Here is a 22,140-nt window from a genome sequence, read left to right on the forward strand (position 1 = left end):
TTCTTTCTTTCTTTCTTTCTTTCTTTCTTTCTTTCTTTCTTTCTTTCATGGAGTTTTGCTCTGTTGCCAGGCTGGAGTACAGTGGCATGATCTCGGCTCACTGCAACCTCCACCACCCGGGTTCAAGCTATTCTCCTGCCTCAGTGTCCCGAGTAGCTGGGACTACAGGCACGCACCATAAGACCTAGCTAATTTTTGTATTTTTAGTAGAGACGGACTTTCACCACGTTGGCCGGGATGGTCTCAATCTCTTGACCTCGTGATCTGCCTGCCTCAGCCTCACAAGGTGCTGGGATTACAGGCATGAGCCACTGTGCCCAGCCACCACATTTTCTTTGTCAAGTCTACCATTGATGGGTGTTTAGGTTGATTCCATGTCTTTGCTATTGAGAATACTGCTGCAATGAACATACATGTGAATGCTATATATTTATAATAGAATGATTTATATTTCTTTGGGTATGTACCCAGTAATGGAATGGCTGAGTCAAATGTTAGTTCTCTTTTTAGATCTTTGAGGAATCACTACACTGTTTGCCACAGTAACTGAACTATTCTACACTCCCACCAACAGTGTATAAGCATTTTTCTTCCACAACCTTGTCAGCACCAGTTGTTTTATGACATGTTGATAATAGACATTCTGACTGATGTGAAACAGCATCTCATTGTGGTTTTCGTTTGCATTTCTCTAACTTTGATCAATGATGTAAAGCCTTTTTTCATATGCCTGTTTGCCACATGTATGTCTTCTTTTGAAAAGTAGCTGTTCATGTTTTTGCCCACGTTTTAATGCGGTAATTTGTTTTTTCCTTGTGGATTTAAGTTTCTCATTGATGCTGGATATTAGATCTTTATCAAATGCATAGTTTGTAAATATCTTCTCCCATTTTGTAGGTTGTCTGTTTATTATGTTAATAGTTTCTTTTGCTCTTGAGTTTAACTAGATCCCATTTGTCAGTTTTCGCTTTTGTTGTGATTGCTTTTGGCTTCTTCATCATGAAATCTTGGCCCATTTCTTTGTCCAGAATGGTTTGCCTAGGTTGTCTTCCAGGGCTTTTATAGTTTTGGATTTTACATTTAAGTCTTTGATCTATCTCGAGTTGATTTTTGTATATGGTGTAAGAAAGGGGTCCAGTTTCAATCTTTTGCATATGTCTAGCCAGTTATCCCATTTTTAAAATAAGGAACACTTTACCCATTGCTTGTTGAAATCAGCATTTTCAAAGATCAGATGGTTGTTGGTGTGTGGCCTTATTTCTGGGCCATTTTGTTCCACTGGTTTATGTGTCTGTTTTTGTACCAGTGCCATGCTGTTTTGTGTTTGGGTTACTGTAGCCCCACAGTATAGCGTATTAGTCCGCTCTCATGCTGCTAATAAAGACATACCCAAGACTAGGTAATTTATAAAGGAAAGAGGTTTAATTGATTCACAATTCTGCAGGGCTGGGGAGGCCTCAGGAAACTTACAATCATGGAAGAAGTGGAAGCAAACACATCCTTCTTCACATGGCAGCAGCAAGGAGAAGTACCAAGCAAAAGGGAGAAAAGCCCCTTATAAAACCATCAGTTATTGTGAGAACTCACTTACTTTCACAAGAAGAGCATATAGCTAACTGCCCCCATAATTCAATTACTTCCCACCAGGTCCCTCACCCTGCATGTAGGGATTATGAGAACTACAATTCAAGATGAGATTTGGGTGGGGACACAGTCAAATCATATCATATAGTTGGAAGTTGCGTAGCATGATGCCTCCAGCTACCCAGCTTGTTACTAATTATTATTATTTTTATGTTAGAGATAAGTCTTCACTATGTTGCAAAGGCTGGTCTCAAACTCCTGGGCTCAAGTGATCCTCCTTCCTCAGCCTCTAGAGTAGCTGGGACTATAAGTGTTTGCCACTGTGTCTAGCTAGAGTTGCTGCTTTAAAATTTTTTTTAATTATTTTTTAAATTGACAAATGATGATTGTACATATTCATGGGGCACATAGTGATGTTTTGATACATTTAATACATAGTGATCAGATCAGGGTAATCAGCATATCCATTGTCTCAAACACTTATCATTTCTTTGTGTTGGGAACATTCAATATCCTAATTCTGTATATTTGAAACTATGTATTATTGTTAACTATAGTCATCCTACAGTGACATAGAACACTGAAACTTATTCTTCCTATCTAACTGTAATTGTGTATTCTTTAACATATTTCTTTTTTTTTTTTTTTTTTGAGACGGAGTCTCGCTCTGTCGCCTGGGCTGGAGTGCAGTGGCCGGATCTAGCTCACTGCAAGCTCCGCCTCCCGGGTTTACGCCATTCTCCTGCCTCAGCCTCCCGAGTAGCTGGGACTACAGGCACCAGCCACCTTGCCCGGCTAGCTTTTTGTATTTTTTAGTAGAGACGGGGTTTCACCGTGTTAGCCAGGATGGTCTCGAACTCCTGACCTCGTGATCCGCCCGTCTCGGCCTCCCAAAGTGCTGGGATTACAGGCTTGAGCCACCGCGCCCGGCCTCTTTAACATATTTCTTCCTGTCTCTCCCTGCCTTCATGTTTCCCAGTCTCTGTTATCCCATTTTCTACTTTTTACTTCCTTGAGACCAACTTTTTTATCTTCCACACATAGGTAAGAACTTTCTGTTCCTGGCTTATTTCACTTAACATAATTTCCTCCAGCTCTATCCACATTACTACAAATGATAGTGAGTGTTGGCATTTATTGTGAAAACAGGGATGGAAAGACAATCGCATCCAGGCTAAAGAGCATGGTTTCATTCTGACTCTCTTGTGAATAGCTGAGTCATCTCTGTTCTCTGATGTTCATATTCTGCAGCTACTGAATAATAATACCACTGATCCTTCAAGATTTTGGCCTATTAAATTAGCTCTAACATGTAATCATGCTTTGTAAATTGTAGGATGCTTTTCAAAGATTAACTGATTTCATTTCTTTTAGTACCAAATTTAGTCACAAAGGGAAAGTCTACATCTTTTTCTTTTTATAAACCAAGTTGAGAATTGAAAACTGATTCCCACTTTTACCTCGTATGCTTCTTAATTCATCTTAGAAAAAGGATCAATCATCTTTTTTGTCCTATTAAGAACAACCTAGTGTCACAGTTTAGAGCTGGCCTCAGGAATCAAACTGTCTGGATTATTTCTGAGCTTCTACTTGCTCTGAGTGACCTGGTGCAAGTCATTTAAATTCTTTATGTCTTGGTTTTCTCATCTGTAAGGTGAGGATAGCCGTACCTACCTTAAGGCAGTGTTGGGAGGATCAAATAAGCAAATTTAATGTAAAGTTCTTAGAATTGTTCCTATCATATAGTCCAGGCTCAACAAATGCCAATTGTTGTTTATTATTATTACAAAATCAGAATAAACCTCTTTATTCATGCTTTTTGCTATCTATAATCCAAATTGTTTCCAGTAAATACCAAGGGAAACCAAAAAAGTAAAGATAATTAAAGGAAGGGTGTTCAGACATCTTTTCAAATATTTACAGCATCCAGGGCAAATGTTTTACTTTCCAAATGACTAACATTCACAAATTTTTGAGGTTGGATTGTGGTCTATTCAGCTGTTTCCAATAGTGGAAAACATTTACTCTAGTGATCTCTCTCTCTTTTTCATTTCTTTTAATCCTGACTTTCTTGTCTCTACTTTTAGAGATGATGTAGAACCACGACCAGGTTCCCCACAGCTATTTCATCCTTAATATCAATATTTCTTTATTTGAAATTTAATTATTCTTTTAATTAAAAATAACATTCATCAATCTGTTCTGATTTTAAGAATAATATGTTTATGGTGGGAAACTTGGAAAATATCAAAAAGGATCAAGAATAAAGTGGAAATTGTTCATATTCCTGTCATCCAAAGAATGATGGTTGACATCTTAAAACACATTAAGTTTAACTTTACTTGAATTTGACAGAAGGAAAAATATACTAAAATGAGAATGTTATACTTTAATTTTAAAAATATATGATTAGTTGCTAAAATAGTCTTCCAAACTAAAAGATCAAGGCAAAAATGAAAAGATTTTCGATGACATTTTATTATTGTGATGGGGGTTGTTATTGTGACATTAAGGCTTCATATTTCTCAGAGGGTTAAGTTTCCAGATATTAAAACTTAACGTACCATCTCATAAAATCAGGTTGCCTTTCGTTAATATAAAAACAAGATTAAAATCATAGTCTACCTTGAGGATTACTCTCTAAGTATGAAAAGGCAGATCTATAAAACAAAGTTTCAATTCAGAGTACTAGTCTTATTTATATATGTGAATTATATGACTAAATATTTTGGCTTTGTTGTTTCAAGAACTGTTATTTCTTATAATCTAATCAATTACTCAAAATTGTACTATGTATGATTACTTGGTTTGGACCATAACTTTTTATTTGTATTTGTTTCTACTTTTAATTTTTTTTCTGTTAAGAAGAAGAATGCCTTTTCATTAAAAGCACAGCATAATTTATATATTCTTATTCGTATGACCTATATAGTAATATTCACTCTAATTTGAAGACTTTTTCACAAAATTCTCAGATTTTCTGTTCTAATTTGAACCAGTAATTTTTTTTTTTTTGGTTAACTGATAGCACAGCTTTTACTCAAAGTTCTTTTTATTAATTGAATACCGTGGTGATATGGACTGAATTGTGTCTCCCCAAAATTTGTGTGTTGAAACTTGAACTTGAAATGTGTCTGTATTCGGAAACAGAGTCTTTAGGAGGTAATTAAGATTAAATAATGTCATAAAGGTGAGCCCCCGATCTGAAAGGATGAGTATCCTTAAGAGAACCAGAGTGCTCTCTCTCCAAGCATAGACAGAGAAGAGGCCATGTGAGCCTACAGTGAGATGGTGGCTGTTTGCACACCATCAAGAGAGCCCTCCTCAGGAACTGAATATACTGGCATCCTAATCTTGGATTTCCAGTTTCTAGACTTTCAGAAAATAAACTTCTGCTAAGCCACTCAGTCTATGGTATTTTGTTATACTATCCAGTAGACTAATACATTTGGTGATTTCACTGTTTCTTGGATCCAATGTTTGTCTCTTAGATTTTTTGTTTTACTGAAGTGTGTCCAGGAGTAAGCTCTTTTTAGAAGGAGTGAGTACGTGCTGAACTTTCTGTGTCCTTGAATATCTGATAATGTTGTTATTTTGAGTTGTTATAATGTACTATAATCATGCATTTATGTTTTTCTTTCTTTATGCATAAGATCAAATTCTTTCATATTTTAAAATTCCAGAAATTAGCATGTATATTTTATTTGAAATAACAAAGTTATATAAATTTCCAAACAGGAGGTTGAGGAATAAGTTATGATATATAGCTAGGTTGATGTAGACTTTAGCTATGTGTTGAAGGTATTTATTTATTTTTTTGATGGTCACCTCAGTTACTTCTATGTCATAGTGTCCTCATACATTTGAATTGTAACAAGTTTATATCAAAAATTGACACTTAAAGTCATTGAGCTTTTTTTGGAACTGCTTACTTCAAGACTTCTCATTATTTGAGATAATTAAGTGCCAACTGTTAGCTGGTTTTCTCTTACTTGCAGCTAAATGAAAACTAAATGATACATCATGGATTTAGTTGTATCATTTCAAACAAAATTCTTCGTGAACCATCACAATGAAAGTGTGAACCATTGGCAGTTGTGCTATCATGGTGATCTAGTTCTCTTCTTGACTCATGATTGCTATCTTGATCTTTGTGGCACACAAAATTATCTGTATAATGTTTACTAGTAACTTATAGTTATCTCAAAGTTTTCTGTTAGGTTAAACTTGTAGTTTTAATTATTTTCTTAATGACATTGTATATTGCAATTCATTAAACAGCTTCCCTTCAAAATCAACCCGTAAGTCTTGATAGACTGAGTCAAATAAATTTTGTTAGATGTTATGGTTAGAATAATAATGCTACATTTCTTACAACAGAATCACAGCAATTTCTCCTATTCTTATATTCTGTATAGTCTAGCATGTATTCTGAGATTTGGCACATGACAGATAATCTTATGAGTTTTAAATCATTTTATATTCAGTGATTCGGATAATTTTATGATATGATCCCATTTTATGAAACAAAGAGTTATAAGTTCCTCTTTTATCAGGGTATGAGTTTATATGTTAAGTTTGTGTGTATGTGTATGTGTATTAATACACAGTTATACCCAGAAGTAACTGCTCCTTTGTTGACTTTATTTACAGACTTTGTCTTGTGTATTTTTATAAGGCTAAACTGCAGTTCATATCTCCATCCATCTCCCATACAGGAGAAGTAGGATTACCAGTTCATAATTTCCATTAGTACAATTATTAATTGCCCACAGTTTGCTTCTATCTTCTGTACTTGTTGATGCTGTGTGAAGTTTCTCCATAATTCTCTCGGAATGTATGGCTCTTAGTCTCTTTAGATCTTTTTTGTATTTTGGCCTGTAGTTTTCTGTGCTGTTGTTTCTCCATCTATCTGATGCCAGATGTACTTTCTCTCTCTGTTCCAAAAAGTCCTTATATTTTCTGTTTGGGTAATCCTTTTGTTTTCTAAAACCGTAGAATTAATTTTTATTATATCTTTTCTATCATTTTAATGGGATTTTGGGAGGTAGAGAAAACAAACACATTGGTTCTTTCCTTCATCTTCAACAAGATCCTCTTTATTTAGTTAAGTAACAAATTCGGTGGCCCCACTATCCATTTTGTTTTTTTCTTGACCCTCAGACCAAAAAAATCTCAAAATTACTATCCACCAGGCCATCAGTTTTACCATCACCTTTGTGTCATCTTAGAAGAAATAAGAATGTTTGCTTCTTACCAATTATCACACTTCCCACCTCAGAAATTATAGAAGATTTATTTCCTTTTTTGTTTTACACTTAAAAAAAGTTGTTTCAACTAGGGAAATTACCCTATGGTCATTCTATTCTAATTCAGACTCTATATGTTCTGAATATATTCTTCAGAAGCAAACCTTTCATTTTAATTTGAGCAATAGAGCACTAAGATAGTAAGTCAAACATAAGAAAGGAAGCAAATAAAAAATCCCTTTAAAGTAAATATGAAAATTCTGACTTAGAATAATAAAACATTTTAAGAACATCAATTTGTGTCACCTGTTTTTATGGATAAGGAAGTTAAAATACAATTTTAAATTTCTATTCTAATACAACTCCTTTCAGAGATTGAATGAGAAAACCAATGTTAAATATATAAGGCAGATTAGCTGTGCAAACCCTTAAGGCCATGGGGATAGAGTTTTTTTAAGGGAAGTACAGCAACATCAATGACTTATGGCTGACTGCAATAATTCTGTTACTGTCATGAGCCACTCTGGACAATCCCAAGAGACTAACGCTTCCCTATTCACATCAATCATCATTGGAGTATTGAATGGGTGGCTAATGATGTTGTTGGCCTATGGTTATATTCATGTCTTTTTTTAGGAGAACAATAATCTTCACATTTCTTCTCTGGCCCTGGGCAGGGCTGGCAATAAGAATAAAATTTTTTATGTTCTGTCTAAAGAATGGATATGCTCCCCTAGAGGCTGCCCAGGCTAAAATATGAATTTACTATGTATTATCAAATCGTGTTCACCTACTTGCGTGCAAATCCAGTTTTCAAATTCCTGGTGGAAAGTGGAATCATCCCGATTTTGTATCATTTAACAATTAGATGATTGATAGAACAATTACAGCAGTCCTCCTTTATCCCTTGTTTTGCTTTTTGTGGTTTCAGTTATCCTCACTCAACCATGTCTAAAAGTATTACATGAAAAATTCCAGAGACAAACAATTCATAAATTTTAGATTGTGGGCCACTGTGAGAGGTGTGATGAAATCTTGTTCTATCCTGCTTTGTCCTACCTGGGACGTGAATCATGTCCTTTGTCAAGTGCATTCCCACTGTACACACTATCTGTTCATTCGTCACTTAGTAACCCTCTTGGTTACCAGTCAACTGTTGTGGTATTACAGTGCTTCTGTTCAAACAATCCTTATTTTATTTAATAATGCTTTCAATCTCAGGAGCAGTGATGCTGGCATATTGTTATAATTGTTATATTTTATTTTCAGTTATTGTTAATGTTGTACTGTGCCTAATTTATAAATTAAACTTTATTAGAGGTTATGTATATATGAGAAAAAAACATAATATGTAGAGGGTTTGGTTGTATCTGGTTTCAGGCATTCACTGGTGGTCTTAAAATGTATTGCCTGTGGATAAGGATGGGATTATTATATTACTGTCACTGACAATGTAACGATTACTGCCTAAATGAAGTCATCACAGTGACCTCAAAAGCTGCCGATCATGATACAAGAGAACTGTGGTGGTGTGTGATTTAGATAAGACTGACAGTTCAGGCTTTGTGCCGGAAGACCACCTAGTGACAATAGGCTCAGTATGAGAGAGGCATCGCATTGAGGTCAAACCATTTACATAAGAGGGAAAGTAACAATATAAACCAAGTCATGTAGCATAGATAACATGTTATTATCATAATTTATATTCTCTTTTTACTACTACAGTGGACTACTTCTATCCTTGGTTCCCACACAATATGATATTCCCATATTTTTCATATCATTCAAGTATGTCTACTTCCATATTTAATATTGGTTATTATTTTTTGTTGTTTAAATAAAATATTGCTGTGAATTTATTCTTCAGATTTATTTTTAGCATTTCTCTAAATTGCTCAGAACAATCAGTGTCTCAGCTTCTCATTTTTAGTCCATTTATTAACTACATAATATTGGGCAAGTCATTTAGCTTCTCTGAGCCTGATCAGTACTTTGAATGTATGACGCTATTTTGGATATTCTACAAATGTGATTAAAAGACATCTTTTCTGCCCTTCCAGTCATCTCACAAGCCAAAGCAGCTTCTAGCACGATATCTTATGCATAAGAAACATAATGTGAGTTGTTGAGCTTAACTAAATTAAGACATGGTTTTGCCCTCAATAAAAGTTTGATTGTTATAAATCTAAGTGAGATGTCAGTTGGGACCTGCTACAGCGTTGTATAATCTAGATGACAGTGGTGACTCGAATTCTCTAATTTCATGATCTATGGAAATCCGAAGCTTCCATCAATATTTTTGTTTATTTCTTGTACAGGGAGGTTGGTGAAAGACTGAAATATGCTGGCACTCTCTGCTTGTTAGTTTCTTCCTCTTAATTTTTTTCTATATTCTGCAGTGTATCATTCCAATGTGAATCTAGTTCTTTAATTGATTTTCAGTGCCAAAACATCACTCAAACAAGCACTCATTCTGTATGTATGTACTTTCTATGCCTTTCTTTTATATAAGTACATATTATAAAATGTAAAATAATATATATTATATATTTTGTATTTGTGATGTATATACTATATGTTTTATATTTACTTAAAGCATCTATACTGTTATATTTTGATGTGCCTCTCATTCTATTTTTGACTTTTGCTTCACAAAACTTTTTCTAAGACCTATCTACGTTTGAGATATATATAGTTTATATATATATATAATTTTAGCATTAAATAATACCTCATGTAATATTTAATTTATCTTTTTACCTAGATGGATATTTATAGATGCTTCCAAGGTTTTGCTATTACAAACAATACAAGAATGAACATGTTTATACTTTCCTCTTTGTATTCAGGTATGAAAGTTTCTCTGAGAGTTTAAAGCCAAAGTGGAACAGAGCATAGGCTATGCATATACTCAGTTTTACCAGGTTCTACCAATTTGTACCCTAAAATCGCTTCACTAATACATAAACCTATAACCCTTTCCAATATTTCTTGTTGTGTAAATTACTATATTTGTAAGAAACATTGGTATAAGGTGGATATACATTGATCTGGCTTCATTTTCTATTATTACAGTACTATCTTAATTATTGTCGCCTTATAAAATAGCTTAATAACTGACAGGATTAGTCTTCATTATTTTCTCTTCTCTTCCAGGATTATCATAGTTATTTTTAGAATTTTTTTCTTCCATATCTGTTTTTCTTCCATATCTGTTTTTTTCATATAACTTTTCAATTATAATTGTCACATTGCATAAGTTCAGTGGGCACCATAGAAGCTGTAGGTTATTACATGTTCTTTGAATGGTTGGTAAACTCTGCCTGAAAAATATATCTGAGTGATTACTTTTTTAAGGAGGAGTTTTCTTCTATAATATTATTATTTTTAATGGTTATTGATCTATTCCAGTTTTCTATTTCTTATTGGCCCATGTTGTCACTCAAAAGATTCATTTATAATTTTTTTAAATCTGCTCTGTGAACAGTGATATGTTTCTCTTTCTTCCAGAATTTTGCTTATTTATTCATTTTTTACTTTTCCCTGATGAATGTTTCCTATGAATTTCCATATTAGTCTTTTAAAATAGCATAGTTTTGTTAATCCTTTCTCTTCTTTTTTTTCTATTTTATTGATTTGTTTTATTACTGCCTTCTTTCTTAGTTTTAAAAATATTCTCTTGCTTATTTTTTTATTTTTTGAGTTGAATGCTTAATTTTTTTAGTAATCCTTATGTCCTGTTAATTTTTTTCTGTTTATAAGTTAGACTTTACATATATCATCACTTTGTTTATCAAATTATGATATGCAGTGCTTTCATAATCTTGTAACTGTATTTCATAATTTGAGCTATTCACTATTCAACCCATTGATTTTTGGACATAAGGTTATTGATTTTCAGTTATATGGGGTATTATTACTCTTCATTTTTATTTTCTTATGTTGTTATCAGAGAATATGATGTGTGTTCAAAAATAAATAATTCTTTGAAATTTATTCAAGACTGCCTTTTTAACCTAATTTATGATAGCTTGTTAAATATATTCTTGTGTGAAAAATAATATATATTCTCTATTTCCTGGATATACATTTTTCAAAATGCCCATTAGTTCAAATTTATTGAGATTATTATTCCTGTCTTCTATGTTCTTTTTTCATTGTTTTATTTACCAGTTTTAGGTGGATACATTGCAATCTGTACTGAAACTAAATTTTTTTTCTAGTAATTATTGTCATTTTTGCTTTATATATTATGATATTTTATTATTGGGAGTATATATTAATGATTATTATATTTTATTAGTATGTTGGATTTTTTGACCAGTGTAAAATTTTCATCTTTATCCTTTAGGGGATTTTTCATCTTAAATTATATTATGTCTGGTACATATTGCTTAATATATATTTTTAATCCCTTTGTTTTCTGTAGTTTTTGTGTGTGTGTGTGTGTGTGTGTGTGTGCCTTTATCTGTTTTGGTGCCTCTAGTGCAACACAATGTTGGATTTATTTGGGAAAATTTCATTGTAAGAGTTTATGTCTCATAAATACTGAGTTTAAATCAATTCTTTTGTTGTAATTAATGTAAGTCAAGACTTATTAATAACACTTTATTTTGTACTAATACCATACTTCTTTTTTTCTTTCTCACTTTTGATTAGAGATAAAACTTTCTTTGTTCAAATTTTATTTATTTTTGTTGGCACTTTGGTTGGAAAGAATGTATTTTATTTTTATTCATCTACTTGTTGTCATTAACTAATTGTACTGACCCCTAGTTGTACTGACTTCTGCTGTCAATATAAGACAGCAATCTCAGCTTACTTTCGTTTTTATTCTATCTCATTCCCCTACACCACCCCCTACATACTTTCTGGTTCCTATATCTTGAGGGTTTTGTTCAGACGAGGGGACCTGAGTCCAGTGTCTTAATTTGTGTCCTAGAGCAGACAACTTAATTGACTTTGGTGTAGTTATTTTGTGGGTTAGGCTTATAGGAGTGAGTAACAGTTAATAATCCACACACTGTTATCATTGGCCTGTTTTTTCCTCCTTCTCTTTACCTTTCCATTTCTCACTCTTTCAGTTCTGTATGTTCTCTAGGTGCTCCCAGACTTCTTTTTCTGTTGTGCAGAGATATATCCCCCTACTGGTGAATATCAGTTCAGCTATGATACTTGGGCTCTTGGGAAAGACTTTCTTTTTTTTTTTTTTTTTTGAGATGGAGTCTCGCTCTGTGGCCCAGGCTGGAGTGCAGTGGCCGGATCTCAGCTCACTGCAAGCTCTGCCTCCCAGGTTTACGCCATTCTCCTGCCTTAGCCTCCCGAGTAGCTGGGACTACAGGCGCCCACCACCTCGCCCGGCTAGTTTTTGTATTTTTAGTAGAGACAGGGTTTCACCGTGTTAGCCAGGATGGTCTCGATCTCCTGACCTCGTGATCCGCCCGTCTCGGCCTCCCAAAGTGCTGGGATTACAGGCTTGAGCCACCGCGCCCGGCCGGGAAAGACTTTCTAACGTTATCACAGGTGAATACATTTTTCCTAAGAAAGTTTTCCCTTTTAGAATATCAATGGTGCCACTTGGGAAAATAATGTAATATTATCATTTTTATTACATAAGTTAATTTTTATGTGTAATAAGGAGTAGTAAAGTTACAGAATAAAGTCCACCTAAATATTTGTACCATGACTGAATGGGAATGTGGAAGAATGAAAGCACTTAAAAAAAACTTGATGCTGGTATTTAGGAGGTCTTTTTTTTTTTTTTTTTTTTTTTTTTTTTTTTTTTTTTAACAGTGAGGGAATTCTATATATAACTTGTTTTAATTAAACTGTATTCTTTAGAGAAAGAGATGATGCATCTCTGGAGTGTACAATTAATGACTCAATAAAGAAAAGACATTGTATGATGCGGTTTTCTTATCTCTGGCAGATTACAATAAGCAATTTTGGGGAAGTGAGAGTGGTTAAAACAGAGGGAAGCAACAATGGATCTCTTATTGATGCTTGTGGCACTCAGGTAAGTAACTTACCCTCTTTTTCTGCATAATAGGACTTAAAGGCTCCTGCTGAACTTGACTCTCAAGACTTCCATTCTTTGACTGATAATAGGAAACGGTTGAATAATTAATTGTGGGTAAAATGCTTTGAGGTCCTTAAATAAAACATGTTCAGTATGTGAGTTTAAGCCTTAACTTTAGAGAAAGATGAGACACAGTGAGAGAGAGAAAGAGAGAGACAGGCAGAGAAAAAGAGAGAGAGAGAGAGAGAAAGAAATCTTTAGTGGTAGGTTTGTCCACCTTTTTATATATTATAATTTTTTTTCAAAAACATCAGGGGCCTTTTGTGGACTGCGTCTATCTTTATGGAATTCTGGCTTTTAGCTGCCACCTGGGCAGCTTTTGGAAACAAAATGATAACAAAAGCAACATGCAGTCACTTCTTTGTTGTATGGGTTTTTTTCCCCACCCTATAGCCTTTTATCTTTACACATTTCTTTTTGTCTGACGTTTCTGCATTCATCACCCCACGTCTAGTTGCAATAAGGCTATTATGAGATGGATAGCTGTGGAGATGACAAGAATACAGACAATTCAAGTTTTTCATTTCCTTTGTAGCTGAAGTTTTAATAGTTCTCTAAATCTCTATTTATGTTCTCATCAAAACCCCTTTTAAAAGAAAGCAGATAGTAGTCTTTCTTCCTATCTCATTTCCCAAATGTTTTCCATGATTCCTATTTTTATAATATTAATAAGCATCTTTATTGCAAAGATAAGGTAGAGATAGTTTCCCTGCTTTTCAGTGAAGTAACTAACTTAGTAAATGCTCAAAGCCCTCAGAATTTTCTCCTCTAGAAGTCAACATAGTTGTACTCCTATGCTTCCCTTTTCTCACTCAATAAGCAGCAGCCTGTGGAAGAAGTATTCAAAAAGAGCTTTTCCGATGGGTTGTTTTTATAATTTTAAAATTTTTGTATCTTGCTGGAGAGTTAGAAACAGTGTTTGCCGCACAATTTTTAAATGGGTAAAATGTCTTCCTAAAACGTCAATGCTGATTACACAATAATTACCTTTGATGGGTGATACATGTACTTTCTGAAAAAATCCAGATACTTTAATTTTGTTAAGAATTTATATCAAAAATGATGTTATAGAACAAAGGCATCTTAAAATAATTGAAAGCGAATTTCCATTTGTAGAGGATAATTCTACTTTATTCCTTCGTAAATAGGCTATATTTCATCTTTGGGGGAGGCATTTGCAAAATATTTGGGAGTGACACATATGTATGGCAGAGTTACAGTTCCACAGCATGTGTTCAGTGGTTACGTTAGCATGGTGCCAAAATGTCTAGACCAACAGTGAAAGTTCAGTGCACCATCTGGCTATTGGTTAACTTTTGCCATAAATATTTAGAAACAAATGGGGCTTAACTGTGCACATTTTAACTTTATATTATGTAGTTATTCAGGTAGGATAAACATCTGAATAGCCAATTATTTCTCTGGAATATAATTGGTATGTTTTTACCTTGCTAACCGCCTGGCCCTCCCTAGCCCTTGAAGTCTCTGATATTGTTGTCCTGCAGACTTACTGACAGTAATTCTGGGGTCAGCTCTCCACCACTGATGGCAGTCAGTGCTTTCAGAACCCCATGGTCAGCTACAAGCAGGGACTCTTATTCATTTTGCTATCCTAAGCCTGGCGATCATAATGTTAGGAGTTTATCCCAGGTCCCTGTGATCCCTGAGATTAAGGCTTTAAAAAACCCCATTGTATCTTTCCAATTCGTATGACTACATTTCTGGATTGATTTCTTTATTCTCTTTTCAGGTTTTCTGATGAAACTACATTCCTCTAGGTTAGGGCTCTGACACTGTGTAGATATTCCTTGCCACTATTTCTTCCTTTTCCATGGAGGCTGGGGCTTATCGCTGTCTTCAGATTCTTAAACCAGATATCCATAAGAATTATCTGCCGGAATATTGCCATTTCTCAAAAATCTGTATTATAGATTCCTGCTATTGTTGAACTCAAGTTTACCATCCAGTTCAGAGGCTCTAAATTTGACCTCCTCTGAAATCCATTCTTATATGCATGTCTGTTGTTTTCTGTTGGCCCTATTCATTTATAGTTTCCTTCCTTTTTTCTACCATCCTGATACTACAATTCCAGTATGATTTAGAGCTAAATCCCCTCAAATTAGGGCTTTGTTATTTAATTCCTGGTCCTCAAATTATTCCAAGGAACGATTTAGCGATATATAAAAAGTCTGGAGCTGAGGGCAAATGTGCTTAGTGTATGTCCTATCAGCCTCGGATCCCACTTTGCTATGTCTTTATTTCTTTGGTAATTAGGGGTCTAAGGCACCCATTTCAAGTGAAACAGCTCTACAGTTGCATTATCTCCAGTGAAAATAATTGTTTTCAACCACGCTAACTTCTAAACGGAAAATAGATGCTTATATAATAATAAAGTTGAACATGTCGCACTCACTTCTAGGTCTAGCTACTTTCTCTTCTCTGAATATTCCATGCTGTCTCTCGTTTCCATACCTTTGCACTTAAACTTTCTTCTGATTTTATAATAGAATGATTTATATTCCTTTGGGTATATACCCAGTAGTGGAATTGCTAGCTCGAATGGTATTTCTGTCTTTAGGTCTTTGAGGAATCACCACACTGTCTTCCACAATGGTCGAACTCAATTACATTCCCACCAACAGTGTATGAGCATTCCTTTCTCTCCACAACCTCAGCAGCATCTATTATCTTTTGACTTTTTCGTAATAGCCATTCTGACTGGTGTTAGATGGTACCTCATTGTGATTTTGATTTGCATTTCTCTATTGATCAGTGATGGTGAGGTTTTTTTCATATGATTTTTGGCCATATGTATATCTTCTTTTGATTCTCAATAGCAAAGACTGGAATCAACCTAAATGCCTATCAATGATAGATTAGATAGAGAAATTGTGGTACGTATACATCATAGAATACTATGCAGCCATAGAGAAGAATGAGATCATGTCCTTTGCAGGGACTTGGATGCAGCTGGAGGCCATTATCCTTAGCAAACTCACACAGGAACAGAAAACCAGATACCACATATTCTCACTTAGAAGTAGGAGCTAAGTGATGAGAACACATGGATGTATAGAAGTGAACAACACACACTGAGGCCTTTTGGAGGGTAGAGGGTTGGAAGAGGGAGAGGATCAGGAAAAATAATTAATGAGTACTAGGGTTAATATCCAGGTGATGAAATAATGTGTACAACAAACCCCCATGACACCTATGTAACAAACCATTGTATCCCTGAACTTAAAAGTTAAAAAAAAATGTCCTGTAACTGAAACACCTTTCTTTCACTTCTTCGCAATTCTGAGTATTCTTCCTTCTGCAGTTTAACCATTAATGACAGGCTTCATTAGGTGCTCTCCTTGGTGTTTTTAAAGATCTCTATGCCTGCTGCTATTCTGGCACTTACCATTCTGAATCATAATTGTCTCCAGAATAGACTCTGAACTCAGGGAGAACCACTTTGTTTCCCCATCACGACACACAGAATATACTCAAATGCTTACTAAATGCAAGAATAGATCTTCTCCTGCTGTGGTAGAGTTAGGGCTTAGATGTTCCAACATGAGTTATCTCTTTTATTTAGTTCAAGAACTTTTTAAAGATATCACACCCTGAGGGATTTTACACATAGTTTTTCTTAACAAAAACTTTGGAATAAAGAAATAAATGAGTTGGAAATACTCTTTTGACAATGTTATCTCAGGAATTTCAGGTATCATTGTCCTTCATTTTACCCTGAATTTTTTGTGTCATCCAAATCACATTCATACTTAAACATTGTCATAAAGTTTTTATAGAAATGGGGACCCTAAGGTAAAATTATCAAACCTGAGCAAACTATTATCCTTGCAAGTATTTCCATCTTCTCTTAAATTTACAAGTGAGCTATAACTTAACATTTCATGTGTATTTGAAAATCTGATATATGATACAGTTGCCAAGAAGGAGGAACAGATTGGACAACTTTCTTTTGGCAGAAACCGATAAGCTGAACTTAAAATTCATTTGAAAACTCAAAGGTCTCAGATAGACAAACTGATCTGGAAAAATATGAACGAAGTTGAAGTACTCACATTTCTCAATTTCCAAACTTACTACAAAGTAGCAGTAATCAACACAATGTTGGTAGTAGCATAAGGATATACATATAGTGAAGTGAAATAGAATTTAGAACACAGAAATAATATCTCTCTTTTTTTTTTACTTTTTTATTATATTTTAAGTTCTGGGATACATGTACAGAACGTGCAGGTTTGTTACATATGTATACACGTGCCATGGCGGTTTGCTGCACACATCAACCCATCATCTACATTAGGTATTTCTCCTAATGCTATCCCTCCTCTTTTCCCCCACCCCCTGACAGGCCCCAGAGTGTGATGTTCCCCTCCCTGTGCCCATATGTTCTCATTGTTCAGCTTCCACTTATGAGTGAGAATGTGTAGTGTTTGGTTTCCTGTTCCTATGTTAGTTTGCTGAAAATGATGGTTTCCAGCTTCATTCATGTCCTTGCAAAGGACATGAACTCATTCTCTTTTATGGCTATGTAGTATTCCATGGTGTATATGTGCCACATTTTCTTTATACAGTCTATCATTGATGGACATTTGGGTTGGTTCCAAGTCTTTGCTATTGTGAATAGTGCTGCAGCAAACATATGTGTGCATGTATGTGTCTTTATAGCAGAATGATTTAAAATCCTTTGGGTATATACCCAGTAATGGGATTGCTGGGTCAAATGGTACTTCCAGTTCTAGATTCTTGAGGAATCACCATAATGTCTTCCACAATGGTTGAACTAATTTACACCCCCACCAACAGTATGAAAGGATTCCTACTCCTCCACATCCTCTCCAGCATCTGTTTTTTCCTGACTTTTTAATGATTGCCATTCTAACTGGTGTGAGATGGTATCTCATTGTGGTTTTGATTTGCATTTCTCTAATGACCAGTGATGATGAGTTTTTTTTCATATATTTGTTGGGCACATAAATATCTTCTTTTCAGGAGTGTCATTCATATCTTTAGCCCACTTTTTGATGGGGTTTTTTTTTTTTTTTTTTTTTCTTTTAAATTTGTTTAACTTCTTTGTAGACTCTGGATATTAGCCCTTTGTCAGATGGATAGATTGCAAAATTTTTCTCCCATTCTGTAAGTTGCCTGTTCACTCTAATGATAGTTTCTTTTGCTGTGCAGAAGCTCCTTAGTTTAATTAGATCTCATTTGTCAATTTTGGCTTTTGTTGCCATTGCTTTTGGTGTTTTAGTCATGAAGTGTTTGTCCAAACCTATGTCCTGAATGGTATTTTCTAGGTTTTCTTCTAGAGTTTTTATGCTTTTAGGTGTTGTGTTTAAATCTTTGATCCTTCTTGAGTTAATTTTTATATAAGGTGTAAAGAAGGGGTCCAGTTTCAGTTTTCTGCATATGGCTAGGCAGTTTTCCCAACACCATTTATTAAATAGGAAATCCTTTTCCCATTACTTGTTTTTGTCAGGTTTGTCAAAGATCAGATGGTTGTGGATGTGTGGTGTTATTTCTGAGGCCTCTGTTCTGTTCCATTGGTCAATATATCTGTTTTGGTACCAGTTTGTTTTGGTTATTATAGCCTTGTAGTATAGTTTGAAGTCAGGTAGCATGATGCCTCCAGCTTTCTTCTTTTGGCTTAGGATTGTCTTGGCAATGTGGGCTCTGTTTTTGGTTCCATATGAAATTTAAAGTAGTTTTTTCCAGTTCTGTGAAGAAAGTCAGTGGTAGCATTATGGGGATAGCATTGAATCTATAAATTACCTTAGACAGTCTGGCCATTTTCACGATATTGATTCCTCCTATCCATGAGCATGGAATGTTCTTCCATTTGTTTGCATCCTCTTTTATTTCATTAAGCAGTGGTTTGTAGATCTCCTTGAAGAGGTCCTTCACATCCCTTGTAAGTTGGATTCCTAGGTATTTTATTCTCTTTGTAGTAATTGTGAATGGGAGTTCACTCACGATTTGGCTCTCTGTCTATTATTGGTGTGTAGGAGTGCTGTGATTTTTGCACATTGAATTTGTATCCTGAGACTTTGCTGAATTTGTTAATCAGCTGAAGGAAATTTTGGGCTGAGATGATGGAGTTTTTTAAATATACAATCATGTCATCTGCAAATAGATTTGACTTCCTTTCTTCCTAATTGAATACCCTTTCTTTCTTTCTCTTACCTGATTGCCTTAGTCAGAACTTCCAACACTATGTTGAATAGGAGTGGTGAGAGAGGGCATCCTTGTATTGTGCCAGTTTTAAAAGAGAATGCTTCCAATTTTTGCCCATTCAGTGTGATATTGTCTGTGGGTTTGTCATAAATAGTTCTTATTATTTTGGGATACATTCCATCAATATTTAGTTTACTGAGAGTTTTTAACATGAAGGTCTGTTGAATTTTATCGAAGGCCTTTTCTGCATCTATTGAGATAATCATGCAGTTTTTGTCCATGGTTCTGTTTATGTGATGGATTATGTTTATTGATTTGCATATGTTGAAGCAACCTTACATCCCAGGGATGAAGCTGACTTGATCGTGGTGGATAAGCTTTTTGATATGCTGCTGGATTCAGTTTGCCAGTATTTTATTGAGGATTTTTGCATCGATATTCATCAGGGATATTGGCCTAAAATTCTCTTTTTTTGGTTGTGTCTCTACCAGGCTTTGGTAGCAGGATGATGCTAGCCTCATAAAATGAGTGAGGGGGGATTCCTTCACTATCTATTGTTTGGAATAGTTTTAGAAGGAATGGTACCAGCTATTCTTTGTACCTCTGGTAGAATTTGGCTGTGAATCCAACTCGTCCTGGGCTTTTTTTGGTTGGTAGGCCATTAATTTCTGCCTCAATTTCAGAACTCGTTATTAGTCTATTCAGGGATTCAACTTCTTCCTGGTTTAGTCTTGAGAGGGTGTATGTGTCCAGGAATTTATCCATTTCTTCTACATTTTCTAGTTTATTTGCATAGAGATGTTTATAGTATTCTCTGATAGTAGTTTATATTTCTGCAGGATCAGTGGTGATATCCCCTTTATCATTTTTATTGCGTCTGTTTGATTCTTCTCTCTTTTCTTCTTTAATGGTCAGGCTGGCATTCTGTGTATTTTGTTAATCTTTAAAAAAAAAAAAAACCACCTCCTGGATTCATTAATTTGTTTGAAGAGTTTTTTGTGTCTCTATCTCCTTCAGTTCTGCTCTGATCTTAGTTATTTCTTGTCTTCTGCTAGCTTTTGAATTTATTTACTTTTGCTTCTCTAGTTCTTTTTTTATTATTATACTTCAAGTTCTAGGGTACATCTGCACAACGTGCAGATTTGTTACATATGTATACATGTGCCATGTTGGTGTGCTGCACCCATTAACTCGTCATTTACATTAGGTATGTCTCCTAATGCTATCCCTCCCCCCTCCCTTCTCCCCACAATAGGCCCTGGTGTGTGGTGTTTCCCTTCCAGTGTCCAAGTGATCTCATTGTTCAGTTCCCACCTATGAGTGAGAACATGTGGTGTTTGGTTTTCTGTTCTTGTGATAGTTTGCTGAGGATGATGGTTTCCAGCTGCATCCATGTCCCTACAAAGGACACGAACTCATGCTTTTTTATGGTTGCATAGTATTCCATGGTGTATATGTGCCACATTTTCTTAATCCGGTCTGTCACTGATGGACATTTGGGTTGATTCCAAGTCTTTGCTATTGTGAATAGTGCTGCAATAAACATATGTGTGCATGTGTCTCTATAGCAGCATGATTTATAATCCTTTGGGTATATACCCAGTAATGGGATGGCTGGGTCAAATGATATTTCTAGTTCTAGATCCTTGAGGAATCACCACACTGTTTTCCACCAAAAAAAGTCCAGGACCAGACGGATTCACAGTCAAATTCTACCAGAGGTACAAGGAGGAGCTGGTACCATTCCTTCTGAAACTATTCCAATCTATAGAAAAAGAGGGAATCCTCCCTAACTCATTTTATGAGGCCAACATTATCCTGATACCAAAGCCTGGCAGAGACTCAACAAAAAAAGAGAATTTTAGACCAATATCCCTGATGAACATCGATGCAAAAATCCTCAATAAAATACTGGCAAACCGAATCCAGCAGCATTTCAAAAAGCATATTCACCATGATCAAGTGTGCTTCATCCCTGGGATGCAAGGCTGCTTCAACATACACAAATCAATAAATGTAATCCAGCATATAAACAGAACCAAAGACAAAAACCACATGATCATCTCAATAGATGCAGAAAAGGCTTTTGACAAAATTCAACAGCCTTCATGATAAAAACTCTCAATATATTCGCTATTTAAGGACCGTATCTCAAAATAATAAGAGCTATTCATGACAAACCTACAGCCATTATCATACTGAATGGGCAAAAACTGGAAACATTCCCTTTGAAAACTGGCACAAGACTGGAATGCCCTTTCTCACCACTCCTATTCAACATAGATTTGGAAGTTCTGGCTAGGGCAATCAGGCAAGAGAAAGAAATCAAGGATATTCAGTTAGGAAAAGAAGAAGTCAAATTGTGCCTGTTTGCAGATGACATGATTGTATATTTAGAAAACCCCATTCTCTCAGCCCAAAATCTCCTTCAGCTGATTAGCAACTTCAGCAAAGTCTCAGGATACAAAATCAATGTGCAAAAATCACAAGCATTCTTATACACCAGTAACAGACAAACAGAGAGCCAAATCATGAATGAACTCCCATTCACAATAGCTTCAAGGAGAATAAAATACCTAGGAATCCAACTTACAAGGGATATAAAGGACCTCTTAAGGGAGAACTACAAACCACTGCTCAGTGAAATAAAAGAGGACACAAACAAATGGAAGAACATTCCATGCTCATGGATAGGAAGAATCAATATAATGAAAATGGCCATACTGCCCAAGGTAATTTATAGATTCAATGCCATCCCCAGCAAACTACCAATGAGTTTCTTCACAGAATTGGAAAAACTGCTTTAAAGTTCATGTAGAACCAAAAAAAGATCCCTCATTGCCAAGACAATCCTAAGCCAAAAGAAGAAAGCTGGAGGCATCATGCTACCTGACTTCAAACTATACTACAAGGCTACAATAACCAAAGCAGCATGGTACTGGTACCAAAACAGACATATAGACCAATGGAACAGAACAGAGCCCTCAGAAATAATATCACACATCTACAGCCATCTGATCTTTGACAAACCTCAGAAAA

This window comes from Piliocolobus tephrosceles, chromosome 3 (genome assembly GCF_002776525.5).
Source record: "Piliocolobus tephrosceles isolate RC106 chromosome 3, ASM277652v3, whole genome shotgun sequence".
Classification (NCBI taxonomy): Eukaryota; Metazoa; Chordata; class Mammalia; order Primates; family Cercopithecidae; genus Piliocolobus; species Piliocolobus tephrosceles.